Source organism: Lemur catta, chromosome 6 (genome assembly GCF_020740605.2).
Source record: "Lemur catta isolate mLemCat1 chromosome 6, mLemCat1.pri, whole genome shotgun sequence".
Classification (NCBI taxonomy): Eukaryota; Metazoa; Chordata; class Mammalia; order Primates; family Lemuridae; genus Lemur; species Lemur catta.
The window spans coordinates 32,182,433-32,196,154 of NC_059133.1; the positions used below are offsets into that span (position 1 = coordinate 32,182,433).

A 13,722-nucleotide genomic window follows, 5' to 3' on the forward strand; every position below is an offset into this window, starting at 1 on the left:
AAGAGCTTTCAAAAAATAGTCCCCATTTAGTTCAGTTCCAGAAGAGTTAATTAAAATACAAGTTTACAAAGTATAACACACAAAAAAGATGAGAATTCTACTCTAATTACCCTTGGCATAGTATCTCTCCACCATGCCACGTCTTATGTCATGTTTGTCTTGAAATTCCCAGTGATATACAGATTATTTCTCTTATTAGTTTATGAGGGACCCGGACGCAGAAGGACAACCCCCACCTTGCTTCTTCTCGAGTGCCACCATTTCCAACACTCCCTCCCAGAAGATAAGCATCGGTTGCCCACAGAAAACTAAGAAAAACCGCCAAAAATCTCTCCACCCCCTCAAGCCCTGTACCGCCCCTCAGAGAGCCCTCAAACACCCGCAGCCTGTAAGAGCTGGGGCTTCCGCCCTCTTGGTCAGAGGCCTTTCTCAGGTTTCCTCACTAAAATCTGTCTTTGCCCTCCAAAGCCGTTTCTTGCCTCTATTCTTTTCTCCCTTTACCTCACATTTTGGTGGCGAAACCCATCTTACCTGACATTTTGGTGCCGAAACCTGGGGCGGGCATCCGGAGCGGGCCTCCGCGCATCCCAGGAAGCAGCGGCTGCGCGGGCGCCCGGGCTCACTCCTGCCCGAGCGCGGCCGGCGCGCAACCAATCCCACGCCGGCCGTTTCCACATCCGGGCCTCAGCCTCCGTGGTGTAAGGCAGTCACCTCGGCTCTCAGCCGAGTTCTTTCCGGGTCAGGTCCAAGTCCAGGGTTTTTATCCACGGGCCACTTACCCCCGGGTTTCCAGACTCTTCTGGACTCTCCTCTCTTTCTCTTTCGCTTTCCTGGCTTTGGCGGCGAGAGGCCATTTGCTGATTCCTTCTCTAACATCCGACAGCGGAACAATTCGCCTGAGCCTGAACTCAGGTAAGAAGCGGCCTCCTACCTCGTCCCCCGCAGTACCCGGGGGGCGGGATCTGGCCGGCCCCATATTCCCGGGGAATTTGGGGGACCCTTGGTCACGGCTTGAGAACGTGGGGATGCCTGATTCTCAGCTGCCGCCTCTCACCTCTTTTCTGGAGGTTCATTTCCGACTCTAGTTCCCCTGAAGAGGACGCCTCTCAGAGTCCGTGAGAGACCCTCGGCTCACTTCGCCACGGGCTCGGGCCCCTCGGCCACTCCACCGTCTTCCCCTTTGGGGTGTCGTCTAATTAACTTTTCAATACGGGGCCTTCAGGACGACCTTAAGAAGAAACACCTCATTTTCTTTTGTAGTACCGCACGGCCCCAATATAAATTGGATAACGACAATCGATGGCCAGAAAATGGCACATTTGATTATCAGATCCTTCATGGTCTGGACAGTTTCCAAAATACGAATGGCAAATGGTCTGACGTCCTGTATGTATAGGCTTTTTCCTATCTCCGCTTGCGCCCCTCCTTGTGCCAGGATTGTTAACCTCCCCAAGCTCTTTTTTTTAGAGAAACCCTCCTTGCAGCCTGTCCTTTGATCCTGCTGATGAACCCCCTCCTTATGCACCAGGACACTCTACTTCCTCCCTCGTGTCAGCGCCGCATTTCCCTCCCGCACCACCGTCTCCTGACGCCGCGACCCGCCCCACCCCCTTCCCGCCTGTCTTGCCCCATAACCCGATCTAAAGATGGGACCCGGCGGTTCCCAGGCCCTCACATCGTTTTCCCCTCCGGGAAGTGGCAGGTTTAAAAGACATTACGCGAGTCCATGTCCCTTTTACCATGGCTGACCTTTCCCAAATCAAAAAGCAACTGGGTTCCTTCTTAGGAAACCCCACATGATATAGGCAGGAGCTCTTATATCTTACCCAAACCTTCAACTTAATTTGGCATAACTTATATGTCATCCTAACTTCCACTCTAACACCAGAGGAAAAGGAATTCATCTGGCGTTAGGCAGAGGCTCACACCCATGAACTGCACACTCAGTCCTACCGTAATCCAGTCGAGGCAGAGGCTGTTCCCTCTCGAGAACCTAATTGTGCCTATCAGCGGGGTGACCCCGGCCTCAAATCACAAGATCACGTGGTGACCTGCCTCCTAGCAAGCAAGGCCAAAAATGCGCATAAGGTTGTAAACTGAGATAAGATTACAAAGATCACACAGGGGCCCCAGGAAAACCCTTCTTTCTTTTTATCTCTGCTGACAGAGGCCTTAACCAAATATACCAATTTAAACCCGGAATCCATGGAAGGGTAGATCTTACACCTTCATTTTATCTCTCAGTCTGCCCCTGACATCCAAAAAAAAAAAAAATTAAAAAAGAGAAAGAGACCCAGACCTCATGGAAGAACTCCTTGAAACAGCCTTCAAAGTTTTTAACAATAGGGAGGAGGAACTTTGGGCCCAAAAAGAAAGTATCTTTGCTTAAAATACCAGATAACTTGCCTCTGTCCAAAATCTGGCTCAAGACAGCTCTTACAAAAGAGATCCCCCAAAACTCCTGGGTACCTGCTTTCAATGTGGCACATCCAGACACTGGACAAAAGTCTGTCCTAATCTTCGTCTACCCTCTAAACCATGTCCATTGTGTGGCCAATGAGACCACTGGAAGATGGACTTCCCTCAACAGGGACACCCTCCCCACTTGAGTGCACCATCTGAGGCCCCCAGACCTCCACCTAACGAGCTCTCCTCCCTCTTGGCACTGACACCAGAGGACTGAGTCTGCCAGGGATCATCAGCCCCAACATCCGGCACGTCCACTGAGCCTCAGGTAATTGGGACCATATCTGGTACGACTGTTTCATTTCTTCTGGATAGGGGGGCAAGTTTATCCATTCTAACTGAATTCCATGGCCTGATGCACCGCTCCTCCATCTCTGTAATTGGCCTGAAGGGCATCAAGGAAACCCCACTTGAAACTCCCCCTCTTTATTGTACCTTTTTCAATACCACTTTTATACATTCTTTTTTAGTTATTCTCGATTGTCACACTCCCTTATTGGGAAGGGATCTCCTCCATAAACTAAGCAGACAAATTCACTTCCCGCAACACACTCTAGCCCCACACTTGCTTCTTTGCCAGGAGCTGCTCCCCCTTCCAAAAAGTGAGGAGACTCTACTTTTAGAAATTGACCCATCAGTCTGGGACACTCATCATCATTCTGGTCATAGCCCATCATAGTGACCCTGTGAGGGTTTTGCTAAGGGACCCCAGTCACTGCATATCTGTTCCCCAGTCCTTGTGGACTGAGGGGCATAAAACCTATTATTTCTCGCCTCCTCTCCATGGGTATCTTTACCCCTATTCATTTTCCTCATAACACCCCCATTCTTTCTGTCAAAAAACCAAATGACTCCTACCATCCAGTTCAGGACCTCCATCAAGTGAATGCAGTGCTGATTCCAGTATGCCCAGTGGTGCCTAATCCCTACACCCTCCTTTCGCAAATACCCTCTTTTGCCACCGTTTTCTCTGTTCTTGATTTAAAGGATGCCTTCTTTTCCATTCCCATCCATAAAGATTCTCAACCTTTATTCACATTCACTTGAACAGATCCCAGCTCACATGTGTCCCAGCAATTGACCTGGACAGTTCTACCTCAAGGGTTCAGAGATAGCCCCCTTTACTTTGGTCAAGCTTTGCAGGCTGACTTGGCCTGCTTTGCCCCAGCCACTAGCTCTCTGTTACAATATGTAGATGACCTCCTCCTCTGCAGCCCTTCCCAGCAAGATTGCCAGATTTTCCCTTCTCAATTTCTTGGCCCAGTGCAGATACCAGGTCTCTCAGAACAAGCCCAAGTATTGTCTCCCAAAGTACACTACCCTGGGCTTTTAATATCACCCCAACTCCGGGAAATCCTGAAAGAGCAAAAGGAGGCAGTTCAAAAAATACCTCTGCCTGCCACTAAAAGAGATCCACTCTCCTTTCTTGGCTTCACAGGGTATTTTCGTATATGGATCCCCAATTTCACCGTAATTGCCAAACCCTTGTACAATGCTATAAAGGAAAACTTAGATGAACCCCTTCCCCTTCCCCCTGATATGTGTACATCCATCAAGACCCTCAAACAGGCAATGAACCCCCATGTTGGGACTTCCGAATCCCTCCAGGCCCTTCCATTTATATCTGCACAGTGCCCAAAACCTGGCTCTGGGCCTCGTGGCCCAGCCTGTAGGAGATTCTGTACAGCCAATTGCTTATATTTTTAAATAATTAGACCCCATTTACCAGGAGTGGCCACTGTGGTTGAAAGTACTAACCACTGCTTTTCCACTTATCCCAGAAGCACAAAAGATGACTTTCTAAGAGACCTTAGTTTTTTCCTCCCACTACCTCCAGGATATGTTAAGTCACAGAGCTCTTTTTTCTGTCTCTCCTTCCAGAATTCAAGCTCTTCATGCCACCCTGATATAGCCCTCCATTTCCTTCCAGTACTGCTCACCACATAACCCGGCCACTCTTATGCTTTCTAATCATTCAATCGACCCTGAAGACTTTCACTCTTGTTCTGATATTATCGATGACTCCCTTATTCCCTTTCACCACATTGGCACCAATCCCATCCCAGGTATCCCTGACTGTTTCATAGATGGCAGTGCTACTAAAGTAGCGCCCCTCTCAGTGGGCTACACCATTGTCCAGGCCTTCCAGGGCCCTGATGCAGGGCAACAATTTCCACCAAGACAGATCATCAAACCACCCCCTTTGGCCCCCAGGACAACTTTCCAACAGGCAGAACTAATTGCCTTAATACGGGCTCTAATCTGGGCCAAAGGGAAAAAGGTTAATATCTATACAGAATCTAAAGATCCATATAACATGCTACATTCCAATGCCCAAATATGGACAGAACAAGGTTTCATAATGGCAGAAGTCTCTCCTATCATTAATGGCAAATTAATTAATTCCCTCCTCCAGGCTGTCTTACTCCCCGATCAAATCTCCCTCATCCATTGAAAGGGCCACCAAAAGGACCTAAGCTATACTTCCACAGGCAACCATGAGGCTGACTTTTGGGCCAAACAGGCCACCTCACATCAGGCTATCCCTCACTGTATTTTCCCTCTGGTTGGTGAAGACAGTGCATAATACACTCAACCCCAAATTGAAAATCTCAAGGAGGAGGGAGCACATTTTTTAAATCCATATTGGTATAAAAATCATAAGCTAATTCTCCTCGATAAATCTGCCCTCCTTTTTCTCACATGCCTTCACTCTTTCTTCCATGCAGGCCAGGTTCCACTTCAACACTTTCTCACCACTCATATTCACCTTTTAACCTCAACACGAGGAATTACCTCAAACCCTTATCAAGGAATATAATATTTGTCAAACTACCTCTACCGAATCCAACATCCAGCCTCCCCCTTTCCCCACACACCAAGTCAAGGGCTTACTACCTGGACAGGATTGGCAAGTCGATTTCACACAGATGCCCCCTATCCAGAAAACACGTTTTCTTCTGGTGTTCATTGACTCTTTTTCAAGATGGGTAGAGGCCTTCCCTGTCACCAACAAACAGGCCTCCACTCTTATCCAAAATCTCTTACATGATGATATTATTCCCAGATTTGGTTTCCCCACCTCCCTGCAGTCTGACAATGGATCTGAATTCATCTCTCAGGTTACCCAGAATCTTGCTTCAGCCTTAAACATCACTTGGAAGTTCCACACCTTTACCACCCCCGATCTTCTGGAAAAGTGGAGCAGATGAATGGAATCCTAAAAAACCTCACCAAATATTCCATGGAAAGTCACAGGGATTAGTTTTCACTTTTTCCCTTGGCCCCCTTTAAAGTCTGCATAATTTCTCCACAAACCTCTTAAGATCACTGCTTTTGAGGCTATGTACAGGTGTCCTTTTCCCTGTATTTTTCACAAGTTTGAAGGAGTTCCCCAGATTTCTGCCATCTCTAGCCACCCCTTTATTCGGGGCTTTTGGTCTCACCTTTGAGAACACATGCAGTCATACCTCCTGGCTCCCCACTCTGCCCAGATACTGTCTATCCTACATCCTGGAGATTGGGCCTGGGTTAAAACTTCAGCAGATCCTCTTAAACCCAAATGGGAGGGCCCATACCAAGTCATTCTGGCCACACCCACAGCTGCCAGATTAAAAGGACACCGCTATCAGTATCACTTCTCTTCCTTAGAAAGGGCACCGGACCTACAGGACTCAGACCCAAGCCCTCAGGATTCAGACCCCTTATTTTCTTGTTCCATTACAGGACCCATCTCCCTACACCTAAGGAGGAAACAGCAAAGTCCCACACACCTCCCTGACATACTGGAAGAATGAGACATGGATATTCCTGCATAGCCTTATGTCTCTGTTTCTCCTCACCTTTGAATAATTTTTGAGAGATCTTTTTATTGATTGGTCATGGTACTCACCCTATCACGGTATAATATCTCCCTTAGAATTCCTTTCACTGGTAAAGAAACTGCTTGCAAGGCACTTCTTCCGGAGACTCTCCCTCTCAATTCCTCTTTTTCTCTTTTTCCTCCCTGTTCCTACTTTTCCCTCAACACTTCCCCCTTACTTAAATGACACCATCTCCCTTGTGGGCTCTCTGCTGCAGAAACATACTTCAACTGTAAAGCTCCCATGCTGGATATGCCTTCACCTCTCCCAAACAGCCGATGTCGCTGTGCCTGCCCCTCTTGATAAATAGGTGATGGCGAGAGGAGCATACACTTTAGGGAAATCCACCACAAGGCCTACACAGCCCAGACCTCTCTCTGGACCAGAACTTTTTCCCTTGGCACCCCAGCCCAACACCAGGTCAATGGCCTTGGAGATGATCTTAATACCATAAAACCCCCTCAGCAATTAGTCCAGAGACCAACTCAAAAAGGACTAATCATAGCTTTTCCGGCCCCCGTTTGTATATTTAGACAACCATTTATACAATCCACTCTAGTGGGGACCCTCCCTCAAGGAAGTTGTGACAGCACCATCATCGTATCCCCACCCCAGTCACACAGAGACTTGGCAGCCTCCATGTAACAAAACATACCACCGACACAATCAAGTCTGACTTACTGACTTCCCTACCTTTTCTGGAAACATTTCAGACCGCTCTTCTCACTATTGTATGGCATGGGGCACTAGGCCCCTAACTTCCAAGTCAGACTTCTTCAAATTAACAGACCAGGGTAAGTGTTCATGGGTCTGTACCTTTGACGAGACTGCCCATCTATTTCTGGACCCATACAGGCTATGCCTCACCTCTGAAATACCTCGTCTCCCTACTGATACCTTTACCTCTTTTACAGCAGCCTCCTTAGGACACAGCCTCCACCTCTGATCATCACTCCTAAACAGCGGAAGACCTTTTGGTCCGCTAATCACTTTCGACCTCTTTCCTTGTATTGATTATACTGAAGGTGTATTCTGGCTCTGTGGAACTTCAGCCATTTTGTGTCTCCCCACCAAGCAGACAGGCTCCTATCCTATAGTTTTCTTATCTCCTTCCATTTACTTGGCCCCACTTGACACTCCCATCCCTGTGCCACTCCATGCCAGATCAGGACTAAAGCATACAACTTGTCCCCCTCTTGGCCACCCTGGGAGTCGCTGCTGGGGTTGGGGCAGGAACGGTAGGATTGGGAATTTCCCTAATAGAATTCACCCTCCTAGCCAAAGAAATTTCTGCCAGTTTTGAAGACATTTCTAAACAACTTGTCAGTCTCCAAGATCAGGTGGACTCACTGGCTGCTGTTGTTTCACAAAATTGTTGAGGCCTCAACCTCTTGACAGCAGCACAGAGAGACATTTGTGCCATCCTACAAGAACAGTGTTGCTTTTACACTAATAAGTCCAGCCTGTTCAGGGATGGGCAGCCAGACTGCAAAAACAAGCTGAAAAATTTGCTGAAGCTTCTTGCAACTCCACGTGGAACTTTCCTTTTCCCTCTGTTATCCACTGGCCCCTGCCCTTCATATTTCCCATAATCCTAATCCTTTTGGTCCTTTTATTCCTCCCCTGTTTAATAAATCTGAAACAAAAGTTCATTCTGGACAGGGTCGCTGCAATAACATGAACCACAATGCAGCAATACGTCCAGACGATCCTTCACCTCCAGACCCTACAGGGAAAAAAGGAAGGCCACCCCCATTTAGCAGGAAGTAGTTAGATGAAAGATGGATGCTTCGTTTCTGTAATCAATAAAGAGTCTGGAATGAGGGACCGGGATGCAAAAGGACAACTACCATCTTGCTTCTTCCCAAGCGCCGCCATTTCCAACACTCCCTCCCAGAAGATAAGCATCTGTTTTCCCAGGAAAATTAAGAAAAACCGCGAAAAAGTTCTCCACCCCCTCAAGCCCTCTACCGCTCCTCAGAAAGCCCTTAAAAACCCACAGCCTATAAGAAGAGCTGGGGCTTCTGCCCTCTTGGTCAGAGGCCTTTCTCAGGTTTCCTTATTAAAACTTTTCTTTGCCTGCCAAAGTCGTCGTCTCTTGCCTCTATTCTTTTCTCCCCTTACCTGACATTTTAAAGGATGTCATAAAGGTTAAGCACATGGGCCTTGACTCACACAGCCTACATCCAATCTGTTTTTTTTCACATTTAGCCCTGTGATCCTAAGTTAAGTTAAATTAACCTAATACTTCCCAATTTTTTCACTTGAAAAATAGGCATGATAATGGTACTTACCCCATTTCTCAGTTTTGATGAGTAAATTATAAAATATTTATAATGGCTTTAACATGCTTCATGAAACATTTAAACACACAGTAATACTACAGTTTAAAGTAATGTAAACAAAAATAAAGACATAGTTTTTTTGTTTTTTTGTCTTATTTAAGCAAATTAAATTCTTATATTTATGTGGAGAAAAAATTAATGGGATCAAAATAGCTGCAAGTAGAATAAACTACCAAAATCCCATAAATTGGCTCAATATTATAATAAAATAAAATTGGCATGGTATTCATGTACTATACTCTACATAGAGTAGACATGGAACCTTCACACAGTGCAAAAAGCTATCAGGCACTTAACACATGAATAATTAATTAATTTTATATTGAACTACTTGATAGGTCAACCCACAATTTCTCCTCAGCAATTTACCCCCATCTTATTTAAGAGCACCAATCTTCATTCACTAAGCTAAAAAACTGATTATGTTTTATTTCTCTTTTTCCATTCATTTATATACATTCCCCTTCTTCGTTTTTCTGTACGTATAGTATCTAAGTAATCAATAAGTTGCCCTGACTGTCAACTCTCCCATAAAGATCACCAGAAAAATATATTCATTAAGCAGAGTTGAGTTTATTAAACTCAATCTGCTTCATTTGGAACCAGAAAGGAGCCCGAATAGCCAAAGTAATCCTAAGCAAAAAGTGCAAAGCTGGAGGTGTTAAATGATCAGACTTTATACTACATAGAATTATTTTTTCTAAATCTGTTAAATATGCCATTGGTATTTTGATGGCTATTGCATGGAATCTTTAAATCACTGTGGGTGGTATGGACATTTTAACAATGTTGGTTGTACCGATCCATGAGCATAATATATTTTTCCATTTGTTTGTTTCCTCTGTGATTTCTTTCCTCAGTGTTTTGTAGTTCTCCTTGTAAAGATCGTTCACCTCCTTGGTTAAGTATATTTTATTTTCTTTGCAGTTCTTGTGAATGGTATTGATTCTTTGATTTGACTCTCAGCTTGACTGATATTGGTATATAGAAATGCTACTGATGTGTTTTATAGCCTGAGTTTTTGCTGAATTTATTTATCAATTCCAGGAGTCTCTTGGTAGAGTCTTTGGGGTTTTTGTAGATACAATATCATATCGTCAGCCAAAAGCAATAGTTTGACCACCTCTTTCCTGATTTGGATGCCCTTTATGAGTCTTGTAAAGGAAACTGATATCTGAAAAGCAAGATGTTTGCCCACGTAAGAGAGATGTTAACTTAATGGGAGAGCTGTTTGCCCAGATTAGGAAACTGATCAAATACATTTGCTTGGAAAAATTTCCTGATGCAAAGAGGCAAATAGTGAAAATAATTGTTGATGTAGAGCATTACTTTCCTTGTAAAGAATTTCCTGCAATAAATGGTTAAGTTATAGGTGATCTCAATGCTCAGTTCAATTGTATTTCCTTCTTTTTTTCTTCCTTTTATAGATGATGCTCTCTAGTCATCATCTATATTGTCTTTTTCTTCTTCCTGGATGTGTAAAATCATTCTCCTAACCTCCCATTCAAAATTAATGTTATGTATTTTCTCTAATTTGCTAGGAAAAAAAAATTTAAATGCTGAGGTAAGAAACTGGCAGTCCCTGATTCTTAAGGAGTCACAAGACCCAGGTCTATGAGAAAAACAGGATGTTGTGAAGATACCATTTAAAACCAATTAGTACCATCATGATAATGAAATGAGCTCTGCTTACCCTTCTTGTGCATTGTACCCTGCTTATGATGTATTAGCATATTAAAAGAAACTCCCACCAGTGTCATGACAATTTACAATCACCATGATAACCCTGAAAGTTACCTTATATGATATGAAAGGAAGAGGAATCCCGGTTCCTGAAACTCTCTGCCCCTTTCTCCAAAAATACGTGAATAACCCACTCCTTATTTAGCATATAATCAAGAGACAGCCATAAATAGAGTTCACCAGCAATATATAGTAACTTCTCTGTCTGTGGAGTAGCCTTCTTGCTGGTTGTTTGTTTGTTTAATAAATTTTGTTTTTGTTTCCAACTTAAGGCTCATGCTTGAATGCTTTCCTGCAGGAAGCCAAGAACCCTCTTGGCTTTCAGGCTGGACCCCAGTTTGGGGTTCAACTTTGCTGTGTCAATTCCAATCTTATCCTACAATTCTCATAGTAAAATCCTCAGTGTCTCCAGTTACCAATTTATAAACAAAAATAAAATCGAAGTTTATGTCAAGAGTCCTCACTGTTTCACTTTGGTTTAGTTCTTCAATATCTTCCCTAGTCAAACATCGAAATGTAATTTTTACCCTAGTTACGACAAACTTAGAATTTCTTCAAACTCCATGTTAATTTCAAGCAGCTCTGCTTTTCAATATTCTTAGCTTTCCCTAAGATAATGTCTCTTTTTCCAACTGAATAATTACAAATCTTTCAATACTGAATAATTACTAATGGAACTACTACTAACTCCTAACTATTACTTAGTAATTGGGAGATCTCAAAAACACTTTTGGCAGTAACAGGGTATTTAGATATCTATAATTACATCTTAAATTCTGAGCATGAAGGTGATCTAGTCTCTCCATTACATTTACTCTTCGAGTCTGTGTTTTTATGATATATTTATGTATTAATTTTGTATTGGAAAATTAACTGAAAAATAAGTGTTTCAGTATTACATAATACATTATCCTGTCCAAAAGAATAAAAACTTCCGCAGGAGAAGAGGAAGTTCTAGGCTATTCTCTCAAAAAATAAAATCTGTACTCTAAAGCATATTAGTAAAATCTGATATAAAATTCACATATTTTGACAAACTATTGTATGTTAGATTTCTAATTCCATGGCTATTTAAAGAGCTAAATTAAATTCATAAACGATCGATCTATATCATGGAGCTTCTAGTATGTGTCAGGGCTGTGTCTGTGTGTATTGCAATATTTACCTATCAAAAAAATACCTAAAAAAGCCTTTTCAAAAGTAGTCCCTGGTTCTATTCACTCAGTTCTGTGTGACTGTGTGTGTGTGTGTGTGTGTGTGTGTGTCTATCGATGTTGGATATAGGCAAGCAAAGGATATATAGATGCTCATTGACTTATGATGATGTTATATCTAATAAACCCATTGTAAATAGAAAATATTGTAAGTTTAAAGTCATTTATGGTATTTTTGATGTACAACTGGTTTGTCCTTATGTAACCCCATTGTAAATCAAAAAGCCTACCAAATGCTTATAGCTTTTGCACCACTGTAAAGTCAAAAAATCCTAAATTGAACCATCTTCAGTTGGGGACCTTCGGTATTGTGAAAGAGTGAGAAACACACAATAAGGAAGGTGTGACTTAAAGTATGGAAATTAAGCCTGATTACAATTCTTTTTAAATATTAGGTATCGATTTTGTGTGTGGTAGCCTTGAACATTACTCTCTGCCATCTCACATTTTAAGAGACTTTACTAACAAATACAACATGCCCAAGTTGATTTATCGGGCATCAGATAACTGAATACATTTAAATGAAAGAAAAGCATAGAATCTAAAACGATCAGTTATAGCTTTTCCCAGCAATTAAGGCTGACTTTCATTAGGATCTACATGGGAATAATAAAAGTGAGATTGGAAAAGAAATAATGCATTTCATACATATTGTACACGATAATTAGCAGTTTCTTGCAGTTGGAACAGAAGGAGATGTCAACTATTAATAGGAATTTTAGTTTTTGAGCTGGAATTCCAACATGACAGCCACAACATTTACCAAAATTATATAAGAATAACAATTCCATTTGTGAGAGAAAATGATGACTTCATTTTTGGCATTATGAATCTGAGGTGACAAAAACCCTGCGTTAGAGATTTCCTATTGTTAGAAATTAAAATAAGACTCAAGGTTAATTAGTAGTATTGGCACATTAAGAAATTATTTCTACAAGTGAAAAATCTGAATGTATTATTTCCCACAGGATGTAGAATGTAAGAAGATCAACAGGACAAGGCTTTGGTCTTAGGAGAAGCCCACAATTGGGATCAAGAGAAAGAAAAGGAGCTGTTGAAGAAATAAAGAAATGTTCAGGTGAGGAGAAAAAGAATAGCTCATTGTCAGCACAACATTAACATATTAATATTTAGTTATTAAAATGAGACAAATTCAGTTCAAAACTGTTTCAATTCAGGAACAAATTCATATATATTATAGGACTTAAGATTTCCATGCTCATGTTTTCTAAATCCTGAAAAATGACCCATATTAGGAAGCACATGTTAAAGAACAGTGATCAAGCACTGAGTTTTTATAAACCATACCCATTTCCCAATCTTCTACCAAGGTAGAAACTAAAATGAAAGCCAGTATAATGGAAGATGTTGAAAAAGCATAAAAATACAACTGTGTAGTAGTGATAAATAGTCAATTCTGACATAAAAGTAACTCAGGAGCATAGTGAACTTTCATAGCACTTGTAGCAAATGTTTTCAGGCTGAATGATTTGATTAAAAACTTGATACTCATCTTTGTACATGGAAATGGGATATTCAAGATGAGGTAAAGTGAGAAAAAAGCTCATTAACTTTCTTCTGTAAGCTTGAACAAATTATTGACAAGCAATCAGGAATTTGTTTATCGAAAAAAATTCTCAATAAAAGAAATGGTTTGCAAACAAAGCAGAATTAAAAATGACAAAGTTGATAACTCCTACACAAACCTTCTGCTCTGATGATTTAGTTAATTCTTTGACTATATCAACTATAGTCATTTATGGGACACTTGCTGTATATAAAACATTTGGGTAGGTACTGTGCGGCTTACAATGGCATTTAATCATTTAATTCACAGATCCTGTCACTAAGAAATTTGTAGCTATCTTTAAGACAAAGGTGTCCATAAATATTAGGTGTTTTTCTGTTTTTTTATTTTTGTTTGTTAGTTTGTTTTGAGACAGGGTCTCGCTCTGTCACCTGGGCTAGAGTACAGTGGTACCATCTAGCTCACTGCAGCCACAAACTCCTGGCCTCAAGCAATCCTCCTGCCTCAGCCTCCTGAGTAGCTGGGACTATGGGCACGAGTCACCACACCCAGCTATTTTTTTT

At 42.2% G+C, this 13,722-nt stretch overlaps 1 long non-coding RNA gene across 1 annotated transcript; it reads left to right on the forward strand.

Annotated features, from left to right (window-relative positions):
- The first annotated feature begins 885 nt into the window (after positions 1-885).
- LOC123640635 lies at positions 886-12,703 on the forward strand. The gene is made up of 3 exons (XR_006736002.1): positions 886-912; positions 2,676-2,734; positions 12,600-12,703. It is a non-coding gene; the product is annotated as an uncharacterized LOC123640635 (long non-coding RNA).
- Positions 12,704-13,722: the final 1,019 nt, after the last annotated feature.